We start from the raw sequence: 6,987 nt of genomic DNA on the forward strand, positions 1-6,987 counted from the left end.
GTTCCTCAATTAGCGGACCGCGGTCCACGACCGGACCGCGGCACACCTCGCTGCTGCCCCAGGGCAAATGTGTGGAAAAGAAAAAAAATCTTTCTTTAAACGCTCCATGTTCCGTGTGAGCACCGTTCTGCACCGCGCCGCTCTGCGCGTGGTGTAATCCAGCGCGCTCCGTCGCACCGCACTGCTCGGCAGTCCTCGGTATCGCTGCCCCCCCTCTCCCACAGGGCGCTGAAGTCCGGACCCATGCTTGTATATAAAAAGCAAATGTGGACCTTCAAGATTTGTATTTGAGGACCCCTGGTTTAGAGGTTAAAAAGGAAGAAAAGTTTTTGAAATCATAATACAGTGCCAAAACACATTGGGAGTAAATTATATTATTCGTCTAAGCTATAATATGTCAGTAATAAAACGTGTTTATATAAATATATCTGTATTACTTTAGGAAATTCATAAAAGAAAATGGCTTGGAAGGGGAAGTTACAGCCCAGCAAGCTTCAAAAAAGTGGGAGAACCTCAAAAAGAAATATAAGGTAAATAATAATACCATTATTAAAAAATAAAAGTAATTTCTAATGTAATTTCTATCATTTCTAATATCCATAATTTTTTGTTGTTATAGGAGCGCGGCGGGACTTAAAGGGCCAAGGGGGATCCCAATTCATAGTGCTGCAAAGATAGCCCTAGCCCTCAGCCCTATTCTAAAAGGGGTAGGAGAGTGATAGGGGTAGGGCTAAGGGCTAAGGGGTAGGGGTAAGGGGTAGAATTGGGATTGGCCCTTAGTGATTGGTTCTGTGATATTTTCGGCAATTTCTTATTCTGAAACATGCACACTTATCTTTATTGTGCTTTTCTACAGCTCATTGCACATTGTTTTTGTTTTTTTCTTGATGTGCATTTTGAAGCATATCAAGTGATCCCGAATCCAGTCTGTCGCATATATTTGAGAAGACTGTACACAAACTCTCTGAAGAGTCTCTCTCTACAATTAAGTATTATGTTGTAACTTTGTCCATGCTACGCTATTAGCCGATGTTGTTTCTCATTGTATCCGATGAGGCCTCTGTGTCAATCCCGCAAATGAGTTTAACAGTCTGCATTCTTCTTTAGAGAGGAATATGGACTGCTCTGTTGAACAAATGGTGTTGTTGATGATAAGCCCATGTTATTACTAGTCTGTACCCATTGATTTCATTCTTGTAAAAGTTGTTGCTTCGGTTTAAACTGTTTGGTGTGGGAGTGTTTTCCTTCAGTCAGTAAATACCATGTTGTCTTCTCCCTTCATCTGCCTGCCTGTCCGATCATTTGCGACCCAATGGTGTCTATGTGTGTGTGTGTGTGTGTGTGTGTGTGTGTGTGTGTGTGTGTGTGTGTGTGTGTGTGTGTGAGCGTGTGTGTGTGTGTGTGTGTGTGTGTGTGTGTGTGTGTGTGTGTGTGTGTGTGTGTGTGTGTGTGTGTGTGTTCTCATCTGAGGAAGTCATAGAAAGCCAGGCATTCTCTTGAGGTGAAAAAAGCAGAGGTAGGTGTAATTAACAAAAAAGTAAGAAACCATAAAACAGAGGTAATTTAGACCGACTACAAAGTCTTTATCGAATAGCACACAAAGACAGTGTGTCCGAGAGCGAACATGAATTGTGTTTACAGCACAGAAAAACTTGTCTTATGACCAGGGTCATTTTGATAATATATTTTTTAAATAGCTTTAAGGGTTCAGATACAATATTTATGTGGTAATGTTTAAAAAGAAGAACTGATTTTGAACAGGTCAAAACTTTTTTCGGAAACAAATCTATAATACGATCGTCTGAAGGATAAAATGAGATTTTAAAGTTTTCGTCTTCCACTGTTCATTTATTTTCACTATTTCACCACTCAACATTTAATTGCTTATCCGTGAGCTGATTCTCAAGAAAAGTAAATTCAGTCTAATCTTTATTGGTATGAGTCGGGTCAAATGTTAAGGGTATTTTTAGAGTTTAAAACAACTAACAGATCTAGAAGAAAAAAACAGATTTGATAAACTTTAAAAATGTTTTAGTTAGTGTTCTTGTGTTTAATTATTTTTAAAAAAAATGATTTTAGGGTCTCTCTCTGTGTGTCACGACCTTCTCTCGACTCCTCAAGCCCATCCTGTGATCTGTAATCGTAACAGAATGTGTCGTTCGTGAGAGTGTTTCAATAAGCATAACGAGTCCAGAGAAAGAAACCATGGTGAGACGTATGCGAGTAACTGACATTTACGAGAAATGTCTTAAATGTAACTATACACACAGGAAAAGCTTGACTGGAGAGAACAGAGAGCATGTGTGTGAAAATAAGAACCGCTGTAAAACCTGTGGGGAGACCGTGGCTACCGAGTAAGAAACCGTCGGTAGTCACGATCGTCTGCATCACCTCTGTTACAAGCAGCCTTTAAAGGCGGATGAGAAACACTCAGAAAAGTAGATTTTTTATGACTCTGAAACATTCATCGATCAGACAGGTGCACTCTAAAAACGAATGTCTAGACTCAACAAACAAAAATCAACGCAACAGCTTGCATTAGTCTTTTTAAAGCTTGTGTCCGGAGTTTCCGTTTGTTTCCAATGTAGCCTATGTATTATTTTTTAACAGAGCTTAAATGTGTTAGTCTGGTTCGATACTAAAATATAATATTAGCATAAAGCAATATAAAAATTTATTTGTGAGCTCCGCCTTCGTCTCATAGACCCCCATGTTATCCGAAAAAATGCCGGTCAGCTTCAGCCAATAGATTTTGATCTTCCGCTGTGTCATGCTGTCAATCAACGTGTGCGTGCAGCCAGAGAGCGCGGCACTCGCCCAGACAGAGAGTTGAGTTAGCTACGCACCAGCCGCCCCACTTACCTCGGATATATCCATTGTCTGCTGAACATCCACCGTAAACAGCTAAACATGTAGGATGCTTGCGGACTCGGAGGCACTCATTTTGACCCCATGTGTAATGCGCGTGCACAATTAAAGGGGCGTGGCTCGGTCGCTCACGCAAGCAGAGGGAGGGCGGAACCTCGAGACGTTGGATTAAAAAAAACTCTCATTCTTTCAAAACTCCGGACACGAGCTTTGAGTTATGGCAACCTTATTATAAATTACTGTAAACTGAACCAACAAACTATATGACTTTGGGTGAAATAATTTTTTGTCATCAGTCAAAGATCATTTTAAGTACTGCTTACTTAATAAATGCAAGATTTTTAAGTTGATAATTCAAATAAATTGGCTGCCCACTTTTAAGTAGTTAAAGGGATAGTTCAGGATTTTTGAAATGAATCTCTATGGCAGGGGTCACCAACCCTGTTCCTGGAGAGCCCCTATCCAGCATGTTTTAGTTCTCTCCCCGCTTCAACACACCTGAATCTATTTATTCTCTAATCACCAAGCAAAGAGCAAAGCCCAGTAACGAGCCTGTTGATGCCAGCAGGTGTGTTGAAACAGGGAAATAAGGAAAACATGCTAGATAGGGGCTCTCCAGGAACAGGGTTGGTGACCCCTGCTCTGTGGCATCCCAGTCAGCAGTGTTGTGCATTCACACAGACTTACCTCTGACAGCGTCCAGTGAGCGGAGATCCTGTCCGGTTTAGGTCCAGAGGAAAGTAGTCCGACAAGTTTGCAGGGCGTCCCGAAAATAAAGCGTTTTTCTTCTCAAACCAATATGTGTTCGAAAGAGTGATATATTTGCATCACAAACCATTGTCGGCGAAAAAGTCAGACCTCGTAAACGCTTGGCACTATTTTCTCTCCCTTCATATCACTCCACGCCGTCTCCAGCTGCAGGCAGCGCGGAGATGCTAACAGCTAGATCTAGAGCTAGCTAGCTCTTTACTAGCGGTAAACAAAGTGAAACCAGCGCAGTGCCTGTCCGAAGGCAAAGTTCCCCGCCAGGTGGGGCCCGGGAGGCGGGTGAAAGCGTGACCACCTCGAGGAGCATCCGGAAGCCCTCCGGGGGGCGTGGCCCACCAACTGCCGCCGGGTCTCACGAACCCGAGCCGACCTTTCCAGTACCTCCACTGCGGCCGAACCAAAGAGCTGCCCGGGCTCCACCGCTAACCCCCGGAGCACCCTAAGAAACACCTCCGACAGGCGGGACTGCACCAACCATACCTGGCACCGCGCCTGGACAAGCAGGGACATCATCTGTCCCAGCTCCCTGGAGACGAGGGCAAAGGCCTGCAGCGCCGCGTCGGAGAACCCGACCACCGAAGCATCCACCTGGCCTCCCTGCAGGGAGGCAGAGAGAGTCACCATATGGTGAGCCAGTGAATTGCCTATACGGCCAGCCTGCACCCCGGTGTGATAGGCCCTCGTGAGGAGGTCATCTGTAATACGGCACTGCGGTCGGGGGCACCTCACCACCGACCGGAGGGACTCCTCTGCGGACACGATGAGAGCTGCTATGGCCAGCTCTACCTAAGGCATCCGATCCAGGCCAGCCTCAGCCGCACCATGCATGGCTGCCAGCGTCTGGCCGTCCGCTGACAGCCTGGGGGGGTGGCGCCATCCCTCCAGCAGGAGTGTAACTCCCTCAGGAAATCCTCCGAGGGAGGGACTGCGAACATGGACGGTGGCTGCCTGCGCCGTTAGAAGGCACTAACAGGGGCAGGCTGGATTGGCTGCGGAACCTCCAGCTGCAGAAACCGGCCTGCATAGACTCATCCCCGAACTGGTCCCCCGAGCCCTGCGACAACCGGATGGACTCCTGCTCAGACACCACAGACCCGTGCTCAAGGACCTCCTCCGAAAAATGAGAAGCAGACGCCGCCAAGGACATCACATCCTCATTTGGGGATGACGCCGTCTGCGTGGATGGCGTTCCAGCGCCCTCTACCGGAGAGCCGGGTTGGCGCTCACGCAGGAGAGTCCGCATCTCCTCCATCTCTCTGTGCAGTCGCACCACCTCCACGGCGAGTTGCGGCTCGGGCCTCGCCTGCGTTTCTGGTGGCGGAACCCCAGCCTCAACTGAGTGGCAGGCAGTTGTCCCGAAGAAGAGTGCCCCAGGCCACCCTCAGCAGCGGGTGAGACCTGCGCCAGACGGGCGGCCCGCTGTGCATAGGGCATATAGCTGCAATCCATACATGGATTATCCAACGGTGTGTCCCTGAGGTGAACAGGGCCAAGACAGCTGGGGCAGAGGTCATGGCCTGCAGGGAGGCTCCACAGGAAACACACTGGTGAGAGCCGTCCATCTCTGCACAACCAGACAACCACCAGACAACGAGCAGAACAATCGACAGAGTGGCCACCAGGCAGCTCTCCCTCCTCCTGCCTGACCGTCACGCCACGCACACGCAGCCGGTCAGGGTATAGACAGCAGAGAAGCTGAGGGAAGGAGGCGCACGCTGCCTACACAGCAACCACAGCCGTGCCCGTCGGAGGTACGGGCACCCAGAGTAGGAAACGCTAGCGCAGTAAGCCAAAGGAAGGGGGCAGACGCTGCCTGCACGGCAAACGCAGAGAACAGCTAGCAACCGGGCAGCACCACAAGAACAAAACAGTCAACCGGGGCCTGCTCCCCATTGCTACGCAGTAGCACCCGACGGAGTAACAGGCGCCCGGGACAGTGGTGCGGTAAGCCGAGGGAAGAGGGTGTACGCTGTCTGCACGGCAAACCAAGTGGGTGCAGGGGGAAGAGGATCGCCCTGTGGCTCCCACGGGAGCGGCGCCACACGCCGAGCAACAAGTGTGCACAGAAAACAGAGCGGCAGGCCGACTGTCGGCCACACAGCACGCCCGCTAATACGCCAGCCCGCTGAGCAAAGAGCGTAGGCACGCAATTAGTGCAACTCCGTCTCAGCGGAGACACTGCAACCAGCGGAGACAGGACACAAGTACCGCCACAGCGAGCACACCGCAACAGCAGAGGTTTAGCCACAAGATGGGTACCGAGAGTAGCGTAAGTGCCGCCACGGCTGGGGCATGCAACACAGAGTACTGCTACAGCAGAATACCGCCGTAGCGTAGTATCGCTCCAGCCAGCGTAACGCAAACAGTGTAAGCATTGCCCCAACCGGCGTAACACAAACAGCGTACGCACCACACAACTGGCGCAATGCAAAACAGCGCTGGCACCGCCACAGCCGGGGCAACGCAAACAGTGACTACGTTTACATGCACTCAATATTCGGGTTAAGGTCAATATTCCGGTTTCTGAATCATTTGGAATAACTCGTTTACATGCTTAAACAGACAGAGTTACTCCTGTTTACATGATCAGGGATATCCCCATTCAAACCGCGGAGCACAGAGGACGCCATGACTGCATTTGCACTTTATGCCACTAGGTGTGCTGTTTGCATGTTCAACCTTATTTTACACAGACAACACAGAAGAAGAAGGGCGCTGCAGGCTCTCTCTGCATGTTGTTAGAAAAAGAGTAAGCCAGCGAGACTGGTAATATGTTTAATATTGCGATGCACCGTTTTTTTCAGTTAAAGAGAAGAACTGAACGATTGTTTTGGCACATTTTAATTACTTAGTAGCAGTTAAACTGTGTCACAAGTAGTTCCTGGACTCAAATGACCGAGATTCCTTGTGGGTAGAACATGCGCAGAGCAGTATTTCATGTCCGTTTCGACCGGGATATTCCGATGCGCGTTTACATGACCAGAAATTCAGGTTAGAAAAGGAGTAACCCAGGGGTAATATTCAGGTTTTTAAAAACCGGAATATGAGCATATTCAGGTTTTTGCACGTGTTTACATGGCTGTGCGCAACCGGGTTGTTGCCAATATTCTGGTTAAGAAAGGGTTATTGCTTGCATGTAAACGCACCCAGTGTTAGCACTGCCCCAACCAGCGTAACGCAACTAGCGTAAGACCCGCTACCACCGGCGCAACGCAAACAGCGTAGAATCACAGCAGCGGAGACACCGTGTAACCAACAGAGACAGAGCCCCACAGCATAATACCACACCACAGTGGAGAACACAAACGGCGGAGATACCGCCCACAGCGTAGTACCGCTAAAATGTCTCAC

The sequence above is a fragment of the Salarias fasciatus genome, chromosome 13, assembly GCF_902148845.1.
Source record: "Salarias fasciatus chromosome 13, fSalaFa1.1, whole genome shotgun sequence".
Taxonomy (NCBI): Eukaryota; Metazoa; Chordata; class Actinopteri; order Blenniiformes; family Blenniidae; genus Salarias; species Salarias fasciatus.